We start from the raw sequence: 15,287 nt of genomic DNA on the forward strand, positions 1-15,287 counted from the left end.
GAACTAGTAATTTGTCCACTTTTCATAGTCTTAATTGCCTAATTATCTGTTCCACTGCAGTGATAAAGCCTTTAAACATTTTGCTCTCCCCCCAGCATGAAAGAAAACTATTCTGAGTGTTTTACAGATATGTGGTCTGTTTTGCTGCTTCTTTGTGAATTCAAATTACAGCTGGTCTTCTGAGATGTGATGTGAGGTGGTAAGGGAAGTTCATGGTCTCTTTTAATCATGCACAGCCTTTGCCTTCTCTCAGTGGAAGTTCATCTCATTCCTTCAGTGTATTCTGGCACTGCATTAGGTTTATCTTTTGACTCCAACCACTGAAAATGCAAGGGTAGAGTAAATGTTAGTGGATACCCTAAAGACAAAGGAAGATTTGTGGCAGTTGTTTCAGTGATGCCAGGGTTTCTGCACCTCTGTGGCATGAAAAGCTATTTTAATTTTCCTGCCCCTGTGTAGCCTACCCTCACCCCTTGAATTTTGTTTCTGCCTTCAAACGCAGAGGAGCTGTGATTCAGTAGGCTCCTGTAAACTCTCTTCCATGTCTCTTCCCTCTTTATAATAATGTTCTCAGTTAAAAATGTCCTTTAATAAGGAAAGTGGTTATAGAGTCCAAATGAATGTTATCTATCTAATGAATAAAGGTAAGTGTAAATGGCTAACCTTTGAGGATAGCAGCATGTATTGAAGCGTCCTAAAAAACACCCTAAGTAATGAAGTGTAGTTTTAAGATGTAGTTTTATCTCCAATAGCACACTACTAAATGGTGACAATAAGGTAACACTTGTGTGCCTTTTCTCTGTTCAGAAACTAGTCTTGAGCTGCATGTCAGCTGTTTTGTGTGGTATTCTGTGAGTATTGTTATGAATTATTCCTGATCTACAGAGCATTTTCAAATGCTGACCACCTTGGCACTAGCAACCAAACACACAGTGGCATTTCTGCACCATGCCGAGTGCTTGGTAAAGCTAGCTGGCTTCCAGAGCAGGGATCTCATTCTTCAGGATGCTAATAAAATTCTGACCTCACTTGTCCTTATAATGGTATTTGTGCCATTCTTGTTCTTAGACCTTTGTTTTTGTTGTTCTAACATGATTAGTAAAGCTCAAATGCTTATGTCATTGAAAGCAGACATATGAAGGTTCTAACTATGGCAGCATTTAAGCTCATGATGGAATTGGGATGAATATTCATGGCCAACTTCTTCCACACTTGCACTGCTTTCATTTAAACCAATAGCATGCATATGTAATTTGACTTTTGCTTCTCAGCTGTCTTTAACTTTTAACTTCATTCTTTGTAATGACTGTTTCACACCATTTGGCTTGCGGGGCATGTGGGTGGAGTATGTTTAATGCTGATAAGTAGAAGTAAAGTAGTCTGAGGTTTAAAATAAGAGTGATTAACGCTTTCTTTCATAAATGAGAGACTTGGTGCAGTTACATTAGTGTGAGAGAAATTGCTGCCACAGGCTTGATGTGATACTCTTCTTGTAAAGCCAAAAGAGTTTTGAGTGTGTAAAAATGAAGCCTTGTTATATAATTTACATAATTTCATCTAGGAGAAGTTAATACCATTTTAATATATTGCAATTTGAAAATTGTTCCTAGCATTTAAAAAATCTAGTAAAGAGCAAGCATTTCTTTCCTGTTTTGGAAATTCAGTGGCAACTTGCACTCATTACTAAATTTGACTCTCAGATGTGCCATAATGGCATGACATCTTTCTAATACATTTTTATATTGTATGATGTGATGGTGTTTACTTTTGCCATTTGTAAATTCCTGTAGGTAGAAGATGGGATGCTTGTTTCTCTACTACAGCAAGAATCATGTTTGTACTGGGTAATGGAAGGTGTAATAGATCCTTTGTGAAGGAAATACAGTGTGTTTGACTCAGTGGAACAGCAACTGTCTTGTACTGAAACTGATTTTCTAATTCTGGATATGAAATATGTAGAAGGCTAAATCTGCACAGAAATGTGGATGATGTGGAGGCTCTCCAACTCTTAATTTGTCTGCTTCCTTCATCTTCTAGCCATGAACAGATGTGGCAAAGCTGCTGGGAAGCGTGAAGAAAATCATATGAAATCCAAACAAAGATTCTTGGTGTTGTAGTCCAAATCTGAATCCCGGGAAATATTACACAAGTCAACAGTCAAAGTCATCTATGGAATTAGACCAGTTAGGGGTGACTGTTTCAGGGGTTTGGGTGGAGCTCTTCTGTTGATGCTGCTCCTGTTTACAGAGATGGTATAGCAGTGGTAGAGATCTGGAACATGTGTGCGATAAATGCACTATGTGGGACTGCTGTGTCTTATACTGTCTCTTGTAGCTTTCCTGTTAATGAGCCTGGGCAACCTTTCTCTTCTTTGTAGTAGTCAGAAACTCCTATGTCCAAAATACACACCTGATGACTGGATGCAAGGTGACTAGCAGAAGTGGACTTCAGGCTAATGAGCAAGAGAAAGGCATTACTTATTTGAGTCTGTGAATCCAGCTTTACTTGCATAGAAACTCACCTGAAAGCAATATAAGTAATTGTTCTGTGGTGCTTTCAGGTAAATAAATGTGCTGGTCTTCACCAGACAAATAGGGTTTTAAAAATATCTCTATGTTGATGTATTTTTATAAGATCTGCTGTTGAGAGTGATGTGATCTGCTGGATTTATTTCTGGTGTTTTGTTTTGTGTTTTCATTTTGTGTCTGTACCTTCACAGTTGTCTTTTGGAAAGATGATAATGGAGTGGCTTGATTCCAGTCAAGTAAGTGCTCCTAATAGGTTGAGTTTTTTTCACTCTTCCCACTAGTTCACAATTAGCAGTTTTCATTGTTCCAATGCAGTGGTAGTGATGCTCAGAAAGGACTGTGGGGGCCCTGTGATCTTCTGACATCTATCAGATGTTCTCTCAGGAATGCAAGGGAACTTTGGCGGTTTTATTCAGCTAGGCAGTAAATCCCACTCGGTTACTAGTGTTGCCATGTGATGTGAGGAACTGGAAAGGAAAATAAGTGAAATAAAATCTCTGTATCTGAATTGATTCTCTGTGAAATGTGCGCGCTGTTGAGAAACATGAGTTGTTGTTACTTAGCAGTATAACTTTTTGCTCTAATGATAATTAAGAGTAAGTGATGAACACAATAGATCGTTCTGTCTTTCAAGGAATAATGAAATCATGCATAAAAAATACTTTGAGAGAAACAGTCTGTTTTTTGCCTTTTGCATTCACAATTACTTGTGGCTATTTCTGAAAATAGTATTACTGCATGGCAATGATAATGTTAATTTGCAGCAGCAGCTGCCTGTGATAGTCCATCAACATTCTAACAGTAAGAATAAACTAAGAATAAAAAGTAGAGGGAAACATGTTATTTTAGGGAGTAAGCTTGAGATGTTCTACATCTCAATGCTCAGCCTAATATTGTAAAATATGGCTCTTGTCATGCCAAGCTGAAGTAGTAAAGCTGCAGCTGACTGTTGTTAAAAGTTGAGCATGAACCATCTGGATTCAGTCTAAGAGGAGGCCAACAAAAATGAAAAACCCATTTCCAAATAGAAAACCAGGGAGGAGTGAAGTAAGCTTGAAGTTGGCAAAGGCATAAGAAGCAGAACAGATTTCAAAATGTCTTACTTCTAGGATATTTGCTGTGATGTTTTGGTTATTTTTTTTAATTGTGTTTTTACTGCTGTACCTGTCACACTCGAGGCATATGTGGAGCAGCTCATAAATGTCATGGAGTTTCAAACTTGGCTCTGAAATGAAAAGGTTTGCAAGCTCCCCAGTTGTTGAACTGTGTTTACGTTGGTGCCTTGAAAGGAATTTTATCCATTGTTTTATAAGAAGCGTTTTGTGATTCAGTGAATAAGGCGTTGTCTAAGTGTAATCCACCCTGCAGGTAAGGTAACTGCAGTCATTTTTACCGGCAGCTTGGTGAGTTGTTATAACTAGGGGCCTTTCAGTTTTCAAAAGGTCTCACTCATATAATTGTGGTGATGCTAATTGCTTCAGAAACTGACAGAAGTGCTCTTTGCATCAAGGACTGGCATTTGAATTTACAGGGGTAATATGTTGTGCTGTGCATTGTGTTCATCTTAAATAGTTCGTCTCAATGTGAGCTTTGTCTTCTTGTAAACAGAGGAAAATCAGGAAACATTTCCATTATGAACATGACTTGTAAAAATCACCATTACAAGCTGAATATATTTGCAGTATTTCATGGAGAGTAAGATAGCTGTCTTGAGGCAGCTGTGATAAACATTTGTCCTTAGGAAGAAATGACAACATTATACAAACTCATTTGACAATTTACAGTATTGGAATAAATTTTACAAAGGCAGGAAAAAGCACAGTGTTAAGATTACTTTTCACAGCCTCTGGGGTCTTTAGGAAGTTTGGGGAGAGGGGAATTAAACTGTAAGTGGTTATTAAATACTCTTGCGTACAACTATCATGCAGCAAACAGCACAACCAAGAAAATGTGATTTAAACCCAGAGTTGCTTCAGATAGAGTAGAGCAAATTGTGCTATAAGGGGTGATGTGGACGTAGATCTATAGGAGTTCTACATGGCAGGGATTGTGGTATGGAAAGCTGGAGCCTGCTTGAAACTTGCACTTATATTTGTGTTTTCAGAGAGACTGTCAGTGTGCTACCGGTCTTATAGAGCCTTGTTTAGCATTTTTAAATGCCTTGATAGAAGTTTAATTGGTTTAGTTCATCTTCAGACTTAACACAACTTTGTTCTGGGTGACAAAGGCAGGTATCTACACTGCAGATATAAAAATTGAGATGCAATATATTGAAAACGAGGAGCAGAATGAACTTGATGTCTCTTTGTTTGGTTTGAATTTTCCATAGTATCTTGCATCTGCAGTTAGGATAAGAACAGATAGTGGGAGAAACAACCTGTTGTTTGGTGGTTACTTTCACTTGCAAGAATGAGGGTCTGAATCAACTTCTATAGAACCAAGTCTTCAGCAAGTGTTCTATTTGTGACTTTCATCTGTTTTTATTCTAGTCAGTATACCAAAAGTGGTTTGCTAAGCATCCAGCTGTAAAGACTATTTGGAAACATGCATTTTGAGATTTGTTTATTTTGATACTGGCTTTCTAAGTCCGATTGAAATTTACAAGTTGGAGGATAAATCCTTTTACAAGGAGTTAGGAGCAGAAAAAAGTTAATTTTATGGAAGGTCATCTTTTTCCTGTTATACAGTAACTGAATTTGCAATCAACAGTGAGCATCCATGGCAACTTCAGTAAGCCACAGCCCCATACTACTCAAATTACAACCAATTTTTATGTTACATCTCTTGACCAAGTTACCTTTGTTAGTAATTTGTTGGAAATTATGAACTTGTTATTGGGTTGTGTGTTTTCTGATGGTGTCCTTCATGACTGATGCATTTCAAGTTGCATGATACTGAATCGTGAAGTCTTTTCCAGCAATGAATATTTGGTATTATGAATCCATAGACATGTAAATGTTTATTGCAGGTCTATGGTTTTTTGCTTGTTTGAAAACAACACAAATATTATCACATTTTTCTCTCAGGATAGTGTCTCTAAGACTCTGTTGTCTCTGTACAACTCTGTTGCTCTTGGTAAGGATAACTTGCCATTTCCAGATGGTGAGCTTTTGTAAATGAGGGATAGATATCAGGCAGTGTTTTAAAAACTGAGCTCTTCAGGTAAATAAATTCATGTGTCAAACTGCAGAGTGGCTTAGTTATCTTTGGAAGATAAAGAATAAGACAATTCAGAGTAGTTTCAAGATTATTTTGAATACAATTCTGGTACTTGAAAGATTCTGCTTGACTGAAATTTCTAACCCTCTTCATGTAGAGATAGAAAGTAGATTTTAAAGACCACACATGCATTTCTGCAGTTAATACCAGATGAAGAATCCAGTGAGTGCTGTTACTAAAGAAACTAAAGTTAGCACTGTGTTTCAAAACCTTAATATATTCTCTACGCGTGTTCCGTGCTGGTATCTGAAGTAGTGTTTGCGAAGGTGACATAAACTGGTGAGTTGCACTTCAAAATGATGAAACTCAAGTGATTTTGGTAAATTCATTACTATTTGGATTGGTTTAAATGTTCCAAATTATCTGAAAATAGTCCCAGCTCCCAGTAAGGAGCTGCAGAAAAGGATGCAATGAGCACTGCTCATGCTGGGCAGAACATTCTGTAATTTATGTGTAGAAGTTGTGGGTTGTGTGTGTTGTTTTTTTTAATAAAGCCTTTGCTCTCTTGTTTCAAAGGAAAGAAAAATGCCTGGTATGTTTCAAGAAACTGTAAATATTGCAGTGTGGCAACAAAGCCTAGGAGTGCTTACATTATTAAAGAGCTGACTACCATAAGCACTCCTTGTTTTTAAAGGAATGACTGTGGGGTAGTATGGCATGTGGCTCTCCTAGCAGTTGTATAAAATGAGCATTACATTTGCAGCCGTTACTGCTCATTGGATTAAAACAGGAGATACCCAGCTCATGGATGTGTGGAGGCAATCTGCAGATCAGCAGACAGAAAACGTTCCTGTCATGCAAAACATATTGAAACGTTGGGTTCCTTTGTCCTTGCTTATGAACTTGACCTGATTTCCAGGTCACACCTGGCAGAGATAGAGTTTAGTCAAATCTTCATTTTTCTTTTGTCTTTTTGCCAGGGTACATCAAGCTGGATCAAGTGGTGAAGATGCTACAAGCAGTTTTTGCTTGCCACTTAACACCACTTTGTGATGTAGGCAATAAATCCTCTTTTGCCTTCAACTGAAATATTTCCTTGCAGAGTGCCTCTTTGCATCTATTCCTCCCTCTTGACCTCTTTCCTCTCCTGTTGCTGAGCTATAATTTAGCCCCATTCTACTCTTCATCAGGTGAGTGGCAACACGAGAATAAAACCTGAGAAATTGTCCATGCAGGAACAAGAAAAAAAGACATTTTTTTCTCACCTTCAACTAGTGTCAGATGTGCCTCTCTAGGCTACAGCTAACAGGAAGCATCTTAGTTCTGAAAGCAAATGGAATAAATTAGGCTATAAATAGGTAAACTGTGTCTCTACTTCCACTTTGAGGATCTTTTTCATGCCACAGATTCCCAATGTACACCTGAGGTGAATAGAGTAAGGGAAAACCACTATAATTTTTCTTTCCAAAACACTGTATCCCATCAAATAACTGCTTTTCAAGGGAGCGCTTTAGACACTTTCAACACAGAACATCTGTAAGGTTTACAGTCTACTTCCTTATGTATTCATTTCACTTTAGGTCCATGACAGGATGTTAGGTGTACATCTTGTATAAATAAGCAACATGTCTGTGGAGTGAAATGCTGGAGGGATCTAGTTATCTTTTTGCATCAAACCTCTCCTTAGAGTCTGTCTTGGAAGTCACTTGAGAAGCAGAAAACCAGTGGAAAGCAGATTTCTGAAGGAGATTGTGAGACATCACTTTGGTTAAATGTTCCTATTAATTTATTTCTGTAAGTATTTGTGGTTTTAGCATAATTAATAATGTCTTCTTTACTGGTCTGGTCTTCTAACATCTTAAACTGTGAGATTGATGACATATAAATCAAGCTCTCCATGGGTGTTCTTGCTTTTATCTGTACTTCTGCAGTCAGTATCTTACCCAGTCCCATTGATATCCCTTTGTAAGGCTGCAGTAGTGCTCTTACGTAGTCCATATTTTCATCTCCTCTCTTACTTTATAAACAGATATTTTTAAGAAAATCAAATATGTATTATGTTAACACATTGTTTGTGACAAATGTTGATAGTATCCCCTTGGCAACAAATACCTGTGTATAGGATTAATGTCTCTATAAAACACTGAGTAGTTGGCAGTTAGATAAATTCAAAGCAAGCCAAACTACTGGCACTGTTCATATAAATAGCACTTACAAGCTGATTCATTTCACCTTGGGAACAGAACTTGCTAATGCTGTCCTAAGTATGGCTTATGGTCTGTAAATCAAGAAGTAAAATCTGATTTTTGTTTTCAATGTGGCATTTTTAAGAATACAAATGAAGCAGCTGTCCGAGACCTCAGATTCTAGGCCCTGAAATCTGAACTTGATGCTTGAAATATTTTTTTTGTAAAAAGAGAGATACTGACTTCTGGCACCGAAATTGGAAAACTGTATGTGGCTGTAAAACGTCTTTTCATAAGCCATCTTACTTTAAAAACCCTTTAATTTCATGGTGTTTGGCATTAATACAGAGCTATAAATGCAGAGAATTAGACTAAATTGCATTACACAACTGTTATGTTATAATTGAATCTACAAAATAATGCTTCTTTGCAAATACTGGCATTTGTTAGCAGCCATAAACCTCTTGGAACACTTCCTTTTGGCTTAATGCAAGTAGCTAAACAAGTTTGAGAAACAGCTGATTTTGAAACTGCAGCTTCAACAAACTAGAACCAAAATGTAACCCTCTCTAGATAAATTGAGCTTCTTGGGCTGAAGCCCCTCGGACACTGACACTCTGGGGCACTGATGTGTTAACAGCTTCTAACGCTACTATGCTGTGTTCTTGAGGTGTTTGGGTAGAGCTGCGATGAAATAAATGCACCTTTATTACGTTTTTTGAAAGGTGAGTGTGCTGTGCTTTCAGCTGTCTTTGCTGTCCTGTTCCTAAGCCATACAAGGTTGCACAAGGCACAGACGTTCTGCTGCGGGAGCAAATGCATACATATAGCTACTAACAGACTATTGATATACTTCTTGATTTGACTGCCTCTTATCACAAACATCTTCCATTTCATAATGTAGCACAACTAAAATGCTTACTAGGACACAGATGGAAAACTACAAATGTACCTGCTGGCAATCTTTCTGGGTTTTGCTCTTATTCCCAGGAAGTTAGGGGAATAAAAAAATTTAGGTGCTGGTGCCTCCATTTTAATAGAAAAAGCTCTGTCATAACTAAAGAGTGGCTGAGATTTGTGCTCAGTTTCAAGTTCTTTGTGTACGAAATTGTCTTGGTTGCAGTCTTCTAGGTAAGGAAGACACCTGCCTGTTATTCTCCACTTTCCATTTGAAATAGCAAAACCTCATCTCTTACCTGTGACTTAATGTCCTATCAAACTGTGTATTTTTCCTAAATTCATTAACTCATTATTTTTACCTTGCTTCTTGTTGTGTTTCCTGTAATAGAATATGGGAAAGTCAAAACAAGTGTCTGCTGGAAGCACTTCTTTTAATGATTTTCTATTAGCACGACTTCATTTGGTAAGAAGGCTTTATACAAAATCCTGTCTCATGCCACTTGGCAGGGAAAATACAGTGCTTAATTGTAACAGGTATTGATTGTTTTTAATTTGTTTTCTGTACATTAAGAACTGAATTCCTCCTACATCAATTAAGGAAGAGAAATGCAAGTTGCGTTAGTGCCACCTACCCTAGACTGCTTTCATTAGAGCTGTGGAAGGTACAAGAGTGCATCCTGGTTCTTGGGTGGAAGGTTAGACAGCTGAGATCTATTTGCTCACAATATCAAACTGCAACTGCCTTGTCAGGTCACTTCTTAGGAATCTTCTCTTCAAGCAGTAGTGTTGGAGGAAGAGGTTGATCTGGCATTGAAGAACTTGGTGCTCTCTCTGATCTGATCCTAGTGTCACAGTCCTCTTAGAGCTCTGGCTTCACGCTCCCCTAGTTCAGTTTTGCTTTCTGCTTTCAAGTGTTTTCCATTATTCCATAAGCAAGCACTATGTTCATTATTAATTTTACCATTAGTCATGACTAAAAGTAGTTTTTTACATGAGGGTTCTGGTGTCGTTACTATTCTTTAACCTACCAGATTTTGAATGTGTTGCCCTGATGGTTTCTCCTCAGGAAGTGTTTGAGTTGAGCATAAATTTTTATTTGTAGACAAGTTTCATAATAAGAGCAACAGGAGTAATGATTCCATCTCCTTTTATATCTGCTGTAATTTACTTGACTTGAGAAAAAGGCTCTCCTATTTCCCTTATATCACAATAGGACCATATTGCAGTGTACACAATATGCATTGTACAAACACAGACTAACAGCTGAAGGACCTTCAAGTTTGCAGTTCAGAAATATTGATGGTGAAAAGTTTAGTGTGTAGGAAGCAATTTAACAGCACTTGTGTTGTGAAGAGAGCCCAATAAATTCATGTCAGGATGGCTTATTAAATGCTGCTTTCCAGAATGGATTAAGAAGTAAACTCTGAGAGATATCAGACAGCAAGAGCTGATCTGAGAAATAAAGACTAATGGATAGTTTTTCATTACTGGGCTTTACAAGCTGTGGTGTGGTTATCTAAAAGATAACACTCTGCTATGATGCAGCCTTTGTTGAAGAGACCTGACTAATGTCTGCATGAAACTTTACTCCAGTCTTGCCCAGAACTTGATTGATTGCCTTTTCTTATTCATCCATTTGATTAATAATTAATAGTGTCTTTTGCTAATTGAATTTTTGGCAATGTGTGCATGTTGGGAAGAGAAGATCAGCTGGGTCTTTCTTCCCTAATTAACCTACATCAGGGTGAGAGGTGAGATTCTGTGTGAATGCACAAATCTCCAGACTTGTGTGGAAAGCATTAACCTAATTTTGAGTACCAGCAGGTGTTTTAAGTAGAGGCAGAAAGCTAGCCTTCCGTTTTTGTTCGGTCTGAATGCCATGGCACCCTACTACTAATCTGAGAGCTAGACTGGCCTACGATTAATTTCATCAGGAGAATTCTGCTGTTCTGTGAGCCAGGTCCCTGTACAGAGGTGAAAGCTGGTGTCTGGATCAAAGGGAGCATTGCACACATAGAGTGAACAGATGAGTCTGTCCCCTCCAAAAAAATGTGCTTGATCAAATTAACACAATAATGACTTAGCCATCACAGCTCTCCAGTGACCAGGCTTTTAGGTATTTTGAGACAGATAACTCTAAACCTGCTGATGTACTCAAGCATTTCAGAGCTGGGGATCCTTTAGTAGCCGAATTGACTCTGAGACCAAGATCTCTTGATCAAGCAATAGTTGTCTGGCAGTGTTAAGATACAGAGGTTACAGACTGGTAACACAGTAGATTGATCTCAGGGTAACTTGGATTTCTTGAGTATAAGACCAGTAAGATCTGAGAACCTGATGTGATATAATGGGATGTTTTGGCTCCCATTATGGAAAAAGTGATGTATCTCTTATTTACTTCCCAGGGATAAATTATATGAACTACTTGGTTAGAAAAGTTAATTTTGAGGTGTTTTTAATTTGGTTTGTGTTTTTCTTGGATGTTTGTTTGCTCGATTGCTTTTTGTCTGGTCTGTTTGTTCTTTTTTGTGTGTGTGTATGGTTTTCTATGTTGCATATTGGCCAAATAACATACATAGGATTTTCTTTATTTCAGTGGTCTTTTTCTAAAAATGCCCTTCAGATATATGCTAAATATTTAAATCCACGCAGCAATATCATGTTTCAAATGGCACTGTAGAAGCAATACAGAGAAGATTAGAAATGAAAGTTGAAATTTATTGTGGAAATGGTTATGACTAATGACAGGCATCAAGGTTTGCTTCAGTGAATTGGCTGGGTTGATTAGTCTCATCATATACAGAGCAGGTCCAGCAGTTGCTGGTATTGTGTTTGGGGGAAGAGAGTGCAAAGGAAATGACCTGAATTACAAAAGAAAAATGATGCCAGTCATATGGCAGAAGGTTGCATTGCTTGTGTCTGACACACATGGCTGACTCCTCTTCCTATTAAATAAGTTGTTAGGGAAGTTCACAGGGATTCGCTAGTGCTATAATAAGAAGTGAATTGAAGTGGATCCTCTTAAAATGGCAATATGTAGTTAAAAGCTATAAAAATGTAAACTGTTCTTGTTCTGGGTTGAGTGCAACGGAGTCTTCTCTAGGTTTAATTTAAACTGGCCAACATTTTTCAAGTCAAAGCTGTTCACTGTTATCTCTTAAAGTAATTTTTTTGCTTTTAATGAAGAACAAAAGATCAGAAAGGGAAAAGTGGTATAATTTTTAATTTATGTACTTCTACCAAGTTCTCCAAAGAATGATTATGATAAACACAAATTTCTCTCACGGCAGTTTTACTTTTGCATACCTTCTTTGCTCATTTCTTTTCTTAAGATACAGTTAAGTGATAGAGATATCTTTCTTTTGAACTTACAGCCTGAATTTTCTTACAAAATTAGTTGTGCAGAAGGGAAATCACTGAAGGGAGAAAACATGGGAACAGAACAAATCAGTGCAAAAGCGAACTTCACAAAAGAGATAAATTGGAGCAGAAAGAAGAAAATTAGTACCAAGAAAATACCCCAAATCCTGCTACCTAGGAAATAAGACTGTCATCTGTTCCTGTGAAAGCTGCATATAAACAGAAAAGAAAAACCCTGCAATGTTCACGACTGTTAAGTATTGAAATACAGGCTGTGCTCCTCAATCACTGATGAAAACTCAGTGTTAGTTCTGTGTATCTTTTCAACCGTGTCCTTAGTTTTAATGGAACTGCAGAGCAAATTAATGTTACTTAACCAAATGTGTCTTACAGCCCACCTGTGGCTTCTGCCAGAGATGTAGTTCTTTTTCCTTATTGTTTGCATTTGCATGGCGAGAGGTGCAGAGGCAGTGGGGAGGTGGATGTGAGTGGACTGTAATCTGTGGGAATATATTGCTGTGCTGAAGGCTTACTACTAGCAGTATTCAAGCACTTTTCTGGCATTTTCAAACATTAAATACTACATTTATTACAACTACAGATAAGAGACTCCAAGTTTCAGATTTAGTTGCACACAAGCTGAATCTTGAGGCTCTTGGATTAGTCATGTGTCATCAGCTGAAGATACTATTACTAATTATTTTCTCACTATGAAATCAAGAATATTGGTAAATATCAGTTTCTATTGCATAGTCCTTAAATTTTACTTTAAGAGTGCAGTATTAGTAAACCTCTTTCTGTGAAATATGTGCTTTATTTTGATATTACTCTTTCTGTCTCCATCAAATATTAACATTCTTACTGGCCATAAATGCATAAAGGGTCATATATAGCTTTTTATAATTCTGTCAGTTTGTTAGACAGTGGCTTCAATATACAGTAAATAATACTAACTAACAGTAAAGTTTGAGGAGTTGCTAATAGATAAAATGTTGGTTTTCTTTCTTCAGAACTGCATGATTTCAGGGTGGGTTGAGAGAGAATGAGAGAGTTAAACGTGGACATTTCTTAAATGGCAGTGTCGTGGAGGGGTTTTCTCTGTCCCTCCTCTGTTAGGGGGAGGTGAGAAATTAATTTGAGGTGGTTTTGATTTTTTAATAAAATTATTTATTAAAATTAATATTTACAAATTTGTAACACCCCCAACCACTATGAAAACCAGGTTCCTATGCAAGTTTATGAAAATAGCTTGGGATATGTTTACAGGGATTGATTATTAAATGAAAATATCAAATTATTAACAACTATAGAGAGAAATTCCCTTAGGCTTAATGCCTCTTAACTCTAGTATCTGCCCAGCAAGGGCTGAAACTGTGTGTGCTCTTCAGATAGAGATAACTTATATTCCAAAGGTATTAAAGCTTGTGTGATGCTCTTGAGTATTAATCACTAATCACCCTCTAGGTATTCTGTCTCAGCATGTGCCCAATATTCAGGTCTTGGTGGAGCTGAAGATCTGTCCCGGCTTACAGGAGGATAAGGGTTCCCAGTCTCTGGGTTAACAGAATTTCTCTAACCTTCTCTCCTGGTGTGGTCTCTGCCTCAATGCTGCTTTTTCTTCTGGAAGCCATGTGTCCAGGGATGGTCGGCTGGCAGGAATTCCCAGGTGCAGGCGAAGGATTTGTCCGTGTAGCTTCTGACACGGTCTCACAGCTAACAGGCTGTGTTCGTAGGTTAGCAGACTGTCTGAGGGTCTGCTGGGCCTGGATCTTTCCAGACTTCCAGTACAGCTGGCAAGCAGGGTCTATGCTGTGCTGCAGGGAGGGGAGCTCTGTAGATAAATCAAGATAGCTCTAGGCTTAGGCAGGGGGCTCTCGGCTCCCCATATATGTATGAAGTGCAGGCGTGCATGCGCTCTGCCTCTCAAAGGGCTCGCAGACAGCTCGACTGCACCTTGAGATCAATGCATGAGGTCTGAGCCTCTGTAATGCTTGCAAGTGAGTAAGGCCTGACTCTGTGTCTAGGCCATGCAAGCAGGGCAGGGCAGCAGGGTGCTGCTGTGGATCAGAGCTGAGTCTGAATACTCTGCACTAATGAACCTCTGAACACGTGGTGCTGCTTTGCACCCCTCTTTATAGGCTCTGGGCCAAGATTTGTGGCTCATCTGGACATCTAAAATGACCAATCAGGTTGGCAGTAAGCCAAACCTTGCCCCTATAGGCAGTAGAGACATGCCTGCACCTCCCAATAGGGGATTACCTACATGGACTGGGCGTGTGTGTGATACACAATCTGTTTACTGCCTCATGGGTCCTGGCAGAAAAACGTGTCCAGGCATGTAGAGGCATAGAGAAGCCTCTGTTTTGGGGCTGCTGCCCCTCCATCACAGGCAGAGGTCACAGTCCAAACTGAAGAAAGGGGAATGGTAGTAGCGTAAGAATAGTGGGCTTCAAAAAAAGTGTTTTCAGCAGATGTGGGAAGTTGATATGTGGCCTTCTGGGAAGATAATATTAAGAAAGCTGGTCACTACTGGAAAGGGTAGGCAATGGTCCTGATTGTATGGGAAGATAAGCACTGTAAGACTAACAGAAATTTAAATGGTGGAATCATGTTGGATAAGAGCAGAAAGGCCAAGGTGTAAAATGAGTTAATACGATTGGCAAGAGACTTAAGAGATTGCAGTAAAAGAGTCTAAAAATACATGGGAAATGATAAAGACAAAAGACAAGGATCATGAGTGCTGAGTGGTTCAGGGCTGCAGTAATGGCTCATCCTTCCTTTAGCCTCCGGAAAATGGTTGCTGTGACTTGTTACTTTGCACAATTAATTACCACAAGAAAAGAGAAGCACAGATGGGGAACAATGGCTAAAAAGCATCTAGATAAGTCAACATGATTGATTCACAGTGCCTGATGAAAATCACTACTGAGGGCTAAATCTGTGCTGCCATCTACATGAATTTATTTCTGAGAACAGGGGAAACTTCAGAAGAGCGATCGTTTTTATTTGTGCTGCGGTGTTGGGCAAAAGAGTGTCTAAGACAACCAGCCTAACTTTCTTGAAGGGAGGGTAATAGAAACGACTTGAGGTGGGGAAGGAGGGGAGGGGATTCTAACTGTTTGAGAGCTGAGTCAGCTTAGAAATCATTTTGTCA

The 15,287-nt window shown here is 38.6% G+C and overlaps 1 protein-coding gene across 1 annotated transcript in view; it reads left to right on the top strand.

The window, feature by feature from the left end:
• KCNIP1 (potassium voltage-gated channel interacting protein 1) overlaps positions 1–15,287 on the top strand; it is a 371,107-nt gene that overhangs the window by 4,763 nt on the left and 351,057 nt on the right. The gene's annotated exons all lie outside the window — the stretch shown is intronic.

This window comes from Pogoniulus pusillus, chromosome 22, assembly GCF_015220805.1.
Source record: "Pogoniulus pusillus isolate bPogPus1 chromosome 22, bPogPus1.pri, whole genome shotgun sequence".
NCBI lineage: Eukaryota > Metazoa > Chordata > Aves > Piciformes > Lybiidae > Pogoniulus > Pogoniulus pusillus.